Source organism: Pelobates fuscus, chromosome 4 (genome assembly GCF_036172605.1).
Source record: "Pelobates fuscus isolate aPelFus1 chromosome 4, aPelFus1.pri, whole genome shotgun sequence".
Taxonomy (NCBI): Eukaryota; Metazoa; Chordata; class Amphibia; order Anura; family Pelobatidae; genus Pelobates; species Pelobates fuscus.
The window spans coordinates 146,105,007-146,118,340 of record NC_086320.1 but is presented as its reverse complement, the minus strand read 5'-3'; the positions used below and the strand labels follow the sequence as shown (position 1 = coordinate 146,118,340).

Below are 13,334 nucleotides of genomic sequence, written 5' to 3'. Positions count from 1 at the left end.
CCTCCAGTTCTGGGTAGCCAGAGGATCGGGTATCTTTTTAACTACTGATCCTTGGATGGCTCTTGAAAATCTTCCCACTCACAACAAAAATACACTCCGTTATAGAAATAATTGCTAATTGCCTTGAAACACAGAACATGCAGCAAACCATGCATATGAGATTCTTACGATATTAACCAACCAAACGAGCAATGAATAAAGAGTGTGTAATTAGGAGGATGTTCATATGCATTATAAGTAAATGAATAGGAAATGTTCACAGTTTTGACACACAACGTTTGGAGGATTAGTATATATTTACCCATATAATCCACTTGAATGGATTACTGACTTCTTACAGATTACTTCTGCTTATTATTTTTCTTAAATGAGAGATGTACAGTTTTATGCAGAGTTAACTGGATTACATAATTTTTTTTTAACAATTCTTTATTTTTGCATTTTTCATAAAATAATGGTTTTACAGAAATGTAAAGGTAGGTTAATGCACGGTTTGCACTTCAAGGATTACATTCGTTTGTGCTGTATAATTTCTATCGTACGTAGACATAGGGTTCCAACAGTAGGGCGGATGTCTCCCCAGGCAGGGTTTGGTTTTTGGGTCAGTACTGTTCGTGGTCTTAGCGGGCCCTTGTGATCAGGGCCGCCATCAGGGGGTGACAACCATGACGGTTGTCACGGTCCTGGCGGCCCTGGGGGGCCTGGACTGCTCTGGCAGTCCTGGGCCCCACTTTCCCTCTCTGCACACATAGATAGCGAATATCGCTATCTATGTGTGCAGCCGCGGGCCCCCGGCTCCCTGTTACCGCAGAGGGGGCCCAGGCAGCACACAGCCTCTTCTCTTCTCCTCTCTGCTAATAACTCTCGCGAGACCCGGTTGCCATGGCAACGTCTCGCGAGAGTTATTGGAGGAGAGAAGAGAAGAACCGTGACAACCGTCAATACCACGGAATTCTGGGAAAAGCTTTGTGTGCCTTGGATGAGAAAAGGTAGCACTGGTCTGACAGCTAGCAAATGCTTCTTAGTTTGGGTAGAGCTTGATGCAGAGTCAGAACTTGGGGAGTTGCAGTAAAAGTATGCACAAGAGTATCTCTCTTTTATTTATTTGTATAAGTTTTATGTTATCTATGCTATTAAATAAAAAGGGAGATCAGCTCCAGCCTAAAGTATCCATTACAACACAAAAATGTTTTTTCAAATATTTACTTTTTCCTTTCTTATAAAATTGTGGATATATCAGCCTCTACACAAGAGTGAACTCAAGTCTTTTATATGAATGATGGTATAACAGATCTCATCCAAATAAATATTTCTTTTTTTTGTTTTGTTCCAACAAATAGACAATATCTGCCAAAAAAAGTATTAGGAAATAAATTCTACAGACGATACAGTGATTGGAATATTTTCTGTGCTCCTTCTCAAGAATCACAAAGTCTATAAATATGTTTGTATTTGGCAGCAGAGAACTACATAGCCTATAGACTGTCAGAATGGTGTGAAACTTAAAATAGTCCCTATTCTTCCAAACCCTTAGTATTAGGGTACAAGTTGTCAAAGGATGAATACTTGTACTCGTCATGAAGAATATAAGTAAAGAGGAGCCAAATCCACAGCGTACTGAGCAAGATTTTAAGCAAAAATGAAAGTGAAATCATTTATTTTATTTTGCTTCTAAAATAACTCACGTATTAATCAGAAATAAATGATGAAATATTACATATTTTCTTTTAAATATCATATATCATACTATATTGTAGTTAAAGATATAACACAAATGATGATCTGGTTAGTTCGTTTATTTCTTTGATCTCATGGATGTTTTGGAGGCAAGTTATAAACGTATATGTCACCTAAGTAATTGTAGTTTAGATTCAGAAATAAACACAGATCAAAAATGGTTTTATTGTGCCATTTGCATGACGTGCAGTAATTATTACATTGAGCAATAAACATTCATACAATGAAATGTTAGAAAAACATATTGTCAGTGCTTTTGGTTGACTCAGAATGTAAATCTGTCAAAATAAAGCCTCTATAATCTAACTGTAATGCCGAATCTAACAGGGTAGTCACTAAACTATGAATTATCACTGTTAACACGTCATAATTTAGAGGAAAATGGAAAACAAATAATAGAATATTACAGATTGATAGATAGACAGACCGACCAATAGAATTTCACAGAAAAGGTAAAAGCCACAAACAATTGTTTTCCTTTTTTTCTTATGCCTTCATTGCATTCATGTGTCTATTAAACAAACCACCACCCATAATATAAATAAATATGCATTTTGGGAAAAAGAAAGATTTGGGTTAGAATTGTGTCAAAAAGCAGGGTTCACTCCACATATCATGACATCAGATACATGAACAAACTTCAAATTATTCATAAAAAAAACATTAAAAAACATATAAACAGGCAATAATAAGGAACCTGAAACTATGTGTAATTTGAATAGAAATAAGCAGCTAACATCTCGTGATAAATAATAGTCTCCTGGACAAAGCCCAAAGAAATAATAAAAAAAATTATCATAGTAATTATATACATACTGTAAGAATATTGCACACAATAAATAATATTTAAAGGAACAGCATTACATGTGAATACAGCAATGAAAGGCAAATGTATACAGAAAGTTATATAAAAGCTAAGAAACACTATGAAAACAACAGAAAACCAAGAAATGCTTAGTAAGAAATAAAATCAGAAAAACTCAGAGAGGAGAAGAAAAAAACCAACAAAATATTAACTGTACATCTGTGTGGTGTACCGAATCAATAGGATCTTTAGAAATGGAAGTAACTAGTCTTAAAATATTTTGCAGCAATGGAGCTGAATGTTTATCATTAGCCAGTCTAATCCTAAGGGAGTAATTCAAAAATGTAACACAATTCATAGTCCTCACTAAAGCTTCAGTTTGTTAATTCTCTTCTCTTTATGTTTCTTTAATGCATGATGATAGCCTCCCTTGCATGGCACAGCTCTATGACCTGAATACACAATTATTTCATATTTTTCTACATTTCACATTTTTCTACATTTGACCACTGACTGACTAGTGGCTGCTAAATATTTCTTTTCGATTAAACGATTGAAAGAGATTTTGTTGAGAAATAAGAAATGTAGAACCAAATAAGAAATATAGGACCAAAAGTAAAGCAATTATTAAGCAAAAATTATTTACCCCTCTAAAGAAGAACAAAGTAGGTTCCCATTATGATACTTTTTTTGGAAACAGTATTCATAATGGGCTCACAGAGAGATATCTGTTTCTTCATAACAGATTCAGTGTTGGTTATTTAAGTTGAGGTGTCTTTGATATAAAGATTGGTCACAGAAATAAGAAGATGGATTAAGATCATAGCGTGTAATAAGGCAATTCAGTCAATACGGGATGCTTCATGTTTACCAAGAGTGAAAGTGCTTCATGTTTCTACAGCATTGTTATAGCTTTCACTTACATTATTTTGCCTCTCACCTTTCTCTTCTCCCTCATACCATCGCAGTTTAAAATGTTTGTGTCCAAAATAACCATAGTAAGCCAGGCAGAGCTGGAATAATCCAAATAATAATAAATATGTCCTGGCCACTAACATTTTATTAATTCCCAATTGTTCAATGTTCATTTCACTACCTAAACTTGCCAATGATTTGAGAAGCACTATGTATCGCATCATATTGCACACACACGTCTCTAGCACACACATGCAGCACACCTACATAGAACTATACACCCAAGCAAGCTTATACCTTAGACCAGAGGTCAGCAACCTACGGCACGTGTGCCATGCAAGGCACTCTAGGTGCTCTTAAATGGCACTCAAGGCTGCCAAAGCTAAACTGGCTCTGACCCATCAAGAGTCCTTAGTACAAACTGAGTGATTAGGGGCAATCCTCAATTTACGCATTTTAGCACTTATAGGAAGTAACCTCAGATCACTTTGTCCCAGTACTTGTGAATAGGAATCCGCACTGGATTAGAGCAGCCTGCAGAAGCTATTGCAGCTCTTGCCCTTGACCTGTACTTGGCCAGCCCAGTCCCCACCGGACCGCAGGGAAACCACCCATACTGCTAGATATACATTGAACTCATACAAATAATGCAACCATCGCCCACACACAAACACATCCCCACAACACCACTGACAATCCACATACATGCACACAGCCCCACAAGCAGCCTGTCACATACAGTACCCTAAGCAGCCCCACACATACACACACCAAACACACATTGTGACATCTTACACAAGCAACCCCCATACACAGGCCACTTTTACAGGGATCATGTACAATACCACAAACTACTCAGGAACGTATATTTTAATATATAACAGCTCACACATGCACAAGTACAACGCTACAAAGCAACTGCAGCACCCATGAATAACACAAGCAGAATACGGCAACATATTACACACGTCAATTTTAAAACAGATGATCAGCACTCCTTTGGACAGTGTTCTCTCTCTTTGTTCTTGTTCAAACTTTTGAGGGTTACCCCCTCTCTGTCCAGTTACATTATAATTATCGTATGGGCCAACCCATTTTCCTTTGATATCATCCCGATACAAAACAATTCATCTCATGCATCTGCCAAATACATGATAACATTATGTACTCGTTTCAATATAGTTGTTTGAATCAATGTTCTCTCGATATATGGAGAAATGCACTTTTACAAGATACAATAGATTATTGCACATTATATATATGGCAATACCACATATAAATGGTTACTCCAAGCACCATGATTACCTTATTGATTTGAAGTGTTCATGGTGCCTAGGGGCTGTATATGCAGTGTTTCGCTTTGAAACACGGCACATACAGAGATTAACCCCTTTGTTGCTGGAGGTGTAATTATACCTTCAGCAGCATCATTAGTCAGCCAGAGTTCCATGCTGACTAATGTCACTTCTATGCAAAATTGGCGTTTAACACCAGCATTAACACAATACTGGCACCAGACAGCACATCGTAGCACCATATCCTCCCCTCAGTCCAGGTGAGGGGGCACCACGTTAGCAAAGGAGGATCAGGCTGAGGGAGAACTTGCAGAATAAAAGAGGCAAGTTTATTTTTTATTTTTTTCATTTTTTTGTCAAGAGTGGGTGTGAACCAGCACAGAATGGGGTTACTACAACAAAACACAGTGTTTTTATGAAACCGCTGGTTATTGGTTGGAGCAACTCTTTAAGTTTTACATACATGTATTCAATAACATGAGAGTTACTGGGAAATCAGAATTAATTGCAAGTGATTTTCTATTTCAAGTCCACAATAGCCAAACAGAAAATAGAACTTACTTGGAGAATTTTTGCAATTCAGTTTTTTGGCCTACACTTTGAAAATCAGTTTGCATTTCAAGGAAATTCCACTTTAGCAAATTACCCTTTTTAGCGTTCCTGTTAGATATCGTCTTACGCTGTTGGAGTTTCTACTCATTCCTCAGCACCATGTCCAAACCAATGTTCCCTATATACAAGACACTCAAAAGAAAGATATGCTATTTGCCTCCAGGTTACATTTGATACTGACATTAGTAATAATATGAGTCTATTCTGCAGACATTAAGCTACACGGTATACAGGTATGGACTATGGAGAGATTCAGATAACAAATTTGGGGCTGCCACAATAAAATAAAATAAAGATTGTCCTGATAAATTTTAATACATTTGTGCAAATGAATGCTACAAAAGATGAAAAAAGAGTCAAATTCTACACGTTTTATGATTTATTGGCACTTCTAAGTTGGTTCCTGTGGGCAATTCTTGTTCGCATACAACATACGCACACTTAATTAGACAGGGAGTAAGAAAAAAAAAAACACACATTGCAACCCAAATTCTTAATGTCCTATATGATAAAAAAATATTCTATTAATATAGACTAAGTAAAAGTTCACCGTATTAAAATGCCACTTAACACTGACAGTGATGCAGTACTTTTGAGATAATGTACCATTGATTAAATATCAAGCATAATACAGAAGCATTTTAATTTGGTGTGATATTTTGGCTGCCTTCATATTACTGCTCAGCAAGAGGCAGTATGACTGGTCTAATTGTATCGCACATGTATTGTACTGTAACAGTGTTCTATAGTGGTGCAAGTAAATGTAGTTTCTCAGTAGATAATTAGCAAACTATCCTCTGATAAGCTATCTTTGCTGCTACTGGAAATGTAATTTAAGGAACTTCTAACCTTGTAGTTCATAAGTAAAACACAAAGCAATTTGTATGAAAAATAAAACACATCAGACATATATTTAATACCAGCTAGATTCATTCATTTGGGTCAGTACCACTGCCATTATAAATGCATTTTCACTTTATTATGATTGTCGCACTTTACATAACAATGCAAAGAAAGAGTTAGTCATCTGATGACCATCTCAATATGATATTTAGGTACAGTACATAACATGCACTTTATTTACATTTTCTCTTTTCTTGCATTCCTTTTGATTGAAATAGGTAATCCTCAGTAAATGTTAAATAAAGAAAGAGGTGTGAGAAACAAATCACTTTTCTAAGTGCCAATCGCCACAGTAGCAACAAAGTGGCAATGAGCAAAGCTGTTTAGATTTACAAATGTCAAACAAAATAATACACCTTGCTGTAAAAACAAATGCTAACAGGCATATATTGTCTCTGGCAAGCTACCATACAGTAAGAAAGCAACCACCCTTATCCATTATTGTCACAGTGATGTTACACTAAAACTAGTAAAATATTAAGAGACAATGAAATGCTTAGTTTATTAATGACAAATAATACTGACTTACCTGCAGAACGCTGGGATACAATGTTTACATTACAGGCATTCTGTTAGAACCCTGATTGCTAACACAGGCACCACACATGTTTTGTGAACTACATTACCCATGATGCTTAGCCAGCCTAAGAGATCAGTGGGATATATGGTTCAGAAATTAATTAAGTTAAAAAGTTAACCATCAATGTCATGTGATGTAAAGCCTAATCTTAGTACTGAATCCCCATTTTTTTTCTCTCATACCATGGTCCCGTTATCCTCAAATTCATGGAGTAGTATGGGTGTCTTTCAGTAGCAGTAGCACTGGTTTGGGTTTGTCAGAGTGCAGGTACCAGTAAATGCCCCATAGCCCTTAGTATTAATTAACAGCACACATCCAGTGTATGATATAAACAGCATCAAATGTCATTTCAGGAATCTCTCACATATTCCACAAATTATTCTAAATCATTGTAAATAGTTATTTAGACACACACACCCTGGCAGTTACCCTAAAATGGGAACCCATGCCTAATTACAAAGTTTCCTGCTGCTATATTCCTAGACACGAGTGCAGCATGTAATCAGGGAGTGGATAATAAAAGCAGTGAGTTACATTGATGGCAGGAGAGCTGACAGTCGGTCCATACAGAAAGTACTGGGACTTACCTCGCTCTGCTGGCGGTGGGCGCTGCTGTCTATACATCCTCTCCTGGTCCTGTCCCAAACACTGAGAGCTGGGAGGTAGGGCGGCAGCAGGCACAGGTCCTCCACCCCGCCTCCTCCCCAGCTCTCCCTCCCTTTCTAACTCTCATACAAACCGGGGGAAGAGAGAAACCAGCCCCCGCCATCTGCACCGCCCTCCAGGCTATGTCCGCTGGATGCCAGGGGCTGGAGAGGGTAGCCCTGGCTACTGCCACACACCTGGTTGCCTGTTTTGGAAGGAAGCCTGGGGTGACTGCAGCATCCACATCCATTCACTAAGTTCAGGAAATGCGAGAGCCTGACCTACCTTGAGGATGTCTCAATGTACCAGAAGCCTGCTTTACTGGGTATCAGGTGCAGATTGGGCTAAGTACTAATGTAGTAACCACAGGATGTAACACGCAGGGTGAGCCATGGGGATGTTAGGGGGATTGGAAACATCTGTGGGTATTTATAATGCAGTATATGGCCACAGATTAGTGTAATTCTGGCAATTAAATCTTATAGGAGAGAAGTTACCAGTCATACAACTTACCTGAGGTCATAGCATGGTGCCATCATGATTGTGAGCTAAGCATCACACTTACCTGTTGCACTGCAATCAGTAGATGCTGGAATTGAGACATGGTGTGTGGGTAGGGGTTATATGAGCATACCTGGCTTATTTATGTGTAAACTGGTGCGTGCATTAGCTAATGGCCTTTCTAAGTCCTGCAGTCAAACTATGATTTATTGAAAGAAAAAAAGAAAATCCCTTCAATTCGCTATTCCTGTAACTTTGGTCAGTGATGGGAATAGACCAGGAGAATCTGCTCAGTTAACACAGGAATTGTTGTATCTTTACTGCTCACATTGTCTTCAAAAATTCACAGAAAACATCAGTAAGCAAATGCCTGTCTAAATGACTTCTAAGTGCAGAATATGAGTTTTGCTTTGCTTAAAGGAACCTATATCCAGATTCCAAGAATTAAGTGAAACAATAGGCAGTATGCATATTATAATTCATTCTCTAAACTCCAAATTGTTTCACAATCAAATACAACTGGCACAATGTAGGCTAAAATAGCTGATCTGTAAATATTCACAGTCACAGCTTGGCTACCCAAGCCAAAATATTGGCACTCGGATTTTACTTCACAACAAAAAGGAGTTTCATGAATGTCATGGTCTGTTTTTTGTTAACAAGGTTCTTAATTAATCTCCAAATTATACTGGATTAAAATTTGAATTACACAATGTAGGTGAATTTATACTTTCTAAAGCAATTCAGATATTCAGTCTGGTACACCTTGCAGGTTAGGGAATAACACCAATGGTGCTATTATGCACGTCCTTTTGAGAAGGTATCCATGCCTAATGTTCAATTTGACATTAAAAGTCAAGGTTGAATGTTTTACGTAGAACAGTGCAAAAACCTTAATTGAGTTTCTTCATTCTTCTAAAAATGTATTAAAAAAAATTTCTATTTTCAGTAATCATAAAATAGATAAACACTTTAAAATGAATGCCAAGTGAATTTAGGGTTTTAGTTATTTATAAAAGTGCTAATTCAACAAATGATAAGTGTGCCTTAAAAGGAAATTAAATTGCCATAAAAGCCACTGTGGTAACATTACATCTAATTTGTGAAGTACATGCGATGGGAAATACAGTACTAAGGACAACAATAGCTAAACTGTTAAAGTAGCAGGATTTGAGATTTTTTGCTATTTCAGCTATTTGTAGCCTAAATTTGCAATTCCCTTGTCAGGACTACCCAATCCCCAATTTACTTGATAACCTCAAATTGACATTTCAATCCTTGCACTTTAACTCGTTAAAGACATAGCATAACGTATTTGCTTTGTAGTACATTATGTTTTATTTTTTTTAATTCTTTATTTTTATTGTGCACAGAATTGAACAAGCATCCCTGATTCGCCACAACAGCGTTTTCAGGGCAGATAAGTAAACATTTGCATTATGTATCGTGGCAATTTCTGTAACGGCACATTTTATAATAATGATATCAACATTATAACAGCGTTCGGGTGTTGTTTGCGTGAGTTAGGAGAGAATGCATCTTATACTCAAGGCTATGTGTATGTGTGTAGCTTTCAAATTTCGGACAAAATCTATCTAAGGTACGAGATAAATTGTCCAATAAATTGTTTGCATTATTTTCCTGCATCCTGGAATATTTTAACCCCTTAAGGACCAAACTTCTGGAATAAAAGGGAATCATGACATGTCACACATGTCATGTGTCCTTGAGGGGTTAAAGCAACAACATTCTGAAGGACCACGGGGGGGAAGCAGTTTGGAGTCTGATTACCACGTGCATTCACCTAATATACGCCTAGTCTGAGCCAGCTTTTTATTAAGTGGCTCAAGACCATGTTGTCAGGGTCTTACCTGAGTTGGGAGTCTGTAGCGCAGATATGTCGCTCACCCTTGCAGATAGCCACAGGCCGAGGTGGTCAGGTAAGAATTCACCTGGCCTGTGGGTCTGTGCACGGGGGCTGTGCAGGATGCAGTACCAAATTCGCAGGACAGGCAAGGACAGAACCAGCAGGATAGTCGAGGGATAGCCGAGGTCAAAGGATGCCAGAGGTCAGAATAAACGTAGTCACAAGCCGAGGTCAAATATACGAAGCAGAATAAACAGGAACACTGGTACGACACAGGAACACTAGATCAAAGACTTGACAATGAGTACAGGGCGAGGCTGGGTTTAAATACCCTGCTGATGAAGATCAGAGTCAGGTGAGATACAGACAAGTCAAGGTGCAGCCCCCGGTGTAGTAGCCAAGCCAGGATGAACAAGACCGGAATCAGTAGTCTCTGGTAAAGCTGCTGTGGCTCAGAGGCAGAGAGCAGGACTAGGATAGATAAGTACCCCGGTTCAAGTCCCCTGTTGGGAATTCCAGGAGCGACCACGTCTGGCCGTCTGTCTCACAGGTGAGTACCCTGACAGTACCTCCCCCTTCAAAAACGACCTCTGAGCGTAAGTAGGCTCCTCATTGAAATAATCCGTCTCTCCAGAGTCACTCTCAGAATCCATCGAGTCCCCATAGTGAAAGTCCTCAGTATGGAATCCCTGATTAGCTCGGGATTTCCCAGTACCAGCTTCTGGTACGGCTGACGATCGGTCTAGGTTCCGGGTAGGGGTGACAAAAACTTCCACAACTTCGGGAGGGACAGTGCTCGTAGCTAGCAGTGCTTTTTCGAACACTTCCAGGTCTTTTTTACAGACCGTAGTGCCATTAGAAGCAATGACACAATCCTTTGGTAAATCCTTTTCAAGTGGGCAGGAAGTAGTGGTGGTACTACAGGAAGCAACTTTGGTAGTAGATGCAGACGACTCTGGAGCAGGGGGTATAGCATTCTCCATGGAAGCCAAGCCTGGACAGGAATAACGGCTCTCTTGTAGCTCTTTAGGCTGATAAGCGGTGTACACTGGACGAAGAATATTATTTCCCAGTCGGAGAGCTGGAGGTCTAGGAGGGCGAACAGGACAAAGCGTGATGAAGTGTCCTCCTTCTCCACAGTAAAAACACAGACCATGGCTTCTCCTTCGGTCCCTCTCCCCAGGTGTGACTTTGCAGTGGACACGTCCAATTTGCATAGGTTCCTCAGGATCAAGTGGAACACAGGATACCTCTGGAGTTTTCCTGGGAACTGGATCATAAGAGGGCATCACTGGGGTGTGGTGATAGTACTCGGTTCCTTGGTGACGTAGACTCCGCGATTTTTTAGTAGGTGGAGCTGGCTTGGGCTTAGTGGTCCTGCACTGTGAGTCCAAAGCAATAATAAAGGATTCCCAGCTGACAAGGACAGGACTCTTCCTCTGCAACATTTGGTAAGACCAAACTTTAATGCGTCCAGACAACAGGTTGATAGCCGCTCTGACCCTGATGAAATCCGTGGCGTAAGTTCGAGGCTTTAAAGAGAACAATACCTCGCAATCCATCCTGAATGACTGGAAGGACGTGTAGTTACCATCAAATCTGTCGGGCATGATGACAAAGGGTTCCGGAGCTGGATGTACTGCGCCTTTAAGAGAAAAAAGTTCCTGCTGCAACTCCGAAACAGTCTGGGCCAGGCTGGACACTTGCTGGAGTGAGGGTGAGCACATTTCTGCGGACTCCATATTGGTCAAGTCTTTTGTCAGGGTCTTACCTGAGTTGGGAGTCTGTAGCGCAGATATGTCGCTCACCCTTGCAGATAGCCACAGGCCGAGGTGGTCAGGTAAGAATTCACCTGGCCTGTGGGTCTGTGCACGGGGGCTGTGCAGGATGCAGTACCAAATTCGCAGGACAGGCAAGGACAGAACCAGCAGGATAGTCGAGGGATAGCCGAGGTCAAAGGATGCCAGAGGTCAGAATAAACGTAGTCACAAGCCGAGGTCAAATATACGAAGCAGAATAAACAGGAACACTGGTACGACACAGGAACACTAGATCAAAGACTTGACAATGAGTACAGGGCGAGGCTGGGTTTAAATACCCTGCTGATGAAGATCAGAGTCAGGTGAGATACAGACAAGTCAAGGTGCAGCCCCCGGTGTAGTAGCCAAGCCAGGATGAACAAGACCGGAATCAGTAGTCTCTGGTAAAGCTGCTGTGGCTCAGAGGCAGAGAGCAGGACTAGGATAGATAAGTACCCCGGTTCAAGTCCCCTGTTGGGAATTCCAGGAGCGACCACGTCTGGCCGTCTGTCTCACAGGTGAGTACCCTGACACATGTGAGTGTAACCAGTTACTTAATAAGTTACACTGCGAGTTTGTACGCTATTACCCTATGCTGCAGTTTTCTCTGTTTTAATTTACAGGATATTTAAAGCATTGGTATACCAAAGTGTGTAATAAGGGTAATGTGCAATTTTAATTGAGAGTGCTCTCACCATTTAAGTTTTTCACTGTATGGTTTATGATTTATGTGAATAAGTGACTCACATAGGTGATAGTAGCACCTTTATTCTTAACTTTTTAACCTTATTTATTTTGTATTTGTCAGATAATGCAGGTACATTCACTGGTATTGTAAGTTAATCATAAGGCCAGTGGTGTATCCTGGTTTTGTGCTGCCCTAGGCAGGACAAAACTCAGGCGCCCCCCCAACACCCCCACCCAACCATTCAACCCCGCCCCGCATTCTAAATACACACACACACACATTCACTGACAGATACGCATACACTAGCTAACAGAAACACACACACACTAACAGAAACACACACACACTAACAGACACACTCACACTCAGTAACAGACAAACACATTCACTAACAGAAAAACACTATGAGGCACACACACTCACAGGCAAACACACACACAGTCAGACACACACACACACACAGTCAGACACACACACACACACAGTCAGACACACACACAGTCAGACACACACACACACCAACACACACACACACACCAACAGACACACACACCAACAGACACACACACCAACAGACACACACACCAACACCAACAGACAGACACACACACCAACAGACAGACACACACACTAACAGACGCACACTAACAGACACGCACACTAACAGACGCACACTAACAGACGCACACTAACACACACACATTAACACATTTTTTAAAATTTATTTAAACACCCCCCCAGCCTCCTTACCTTTGGGAATGCTGGGGGTGGGGTCTCTTCCTCCCTGGTGGTCCAGTGGCTGCTGGGCGAGCAGCACTGGCTGGCGGGCGGGCGGCTGGCGAGGGAGCACTTCCTCTGAGCTGTCTGCTCAGCTCCCTCGCGCGCCTCAGAGTGAGGCTGGGAACCGGAATATGACGTCATATTCCAGCTCCCAGCCTCACTCTGCGGCGCGGGGGAGCTGAGCAGTCAGCTCAGAGGAAGTGCTCC

The 13,334-nt window shown here is 40.5% G+C and overlaps 1 protein-coding gene across 3 annotated transcripts in view; it reads right to left on the bottom strand.

The window, feature by feature from the left end:
- The window catches only part of KCNG2 (potassium voltage-gated channel modifier subfamily G member 2), a 223,413-nt gene extending 215,306 nt beyond the window's left edge, over positions 1-8,107 (bottom strand). The window contains exon 1 of one of the 3 annotated variants that reach the window (XM_063450482.1): positions 8,058-8,107. The gene's annotated coding sequence lies outside the window, so the exon portion shown is untranslated. Of the gene's footprint in view, positions 1-7,434; positions 7,470-7,777; positions 7,825-8,057 lie in introns of those variants that run through there. The other 2 variants (XM_063450483.1, XM_063450484.1) reach the window with 2 other exon arrangements.
- Positions 8,108-13,334: the final 5,227 nt, after the last annotated feature.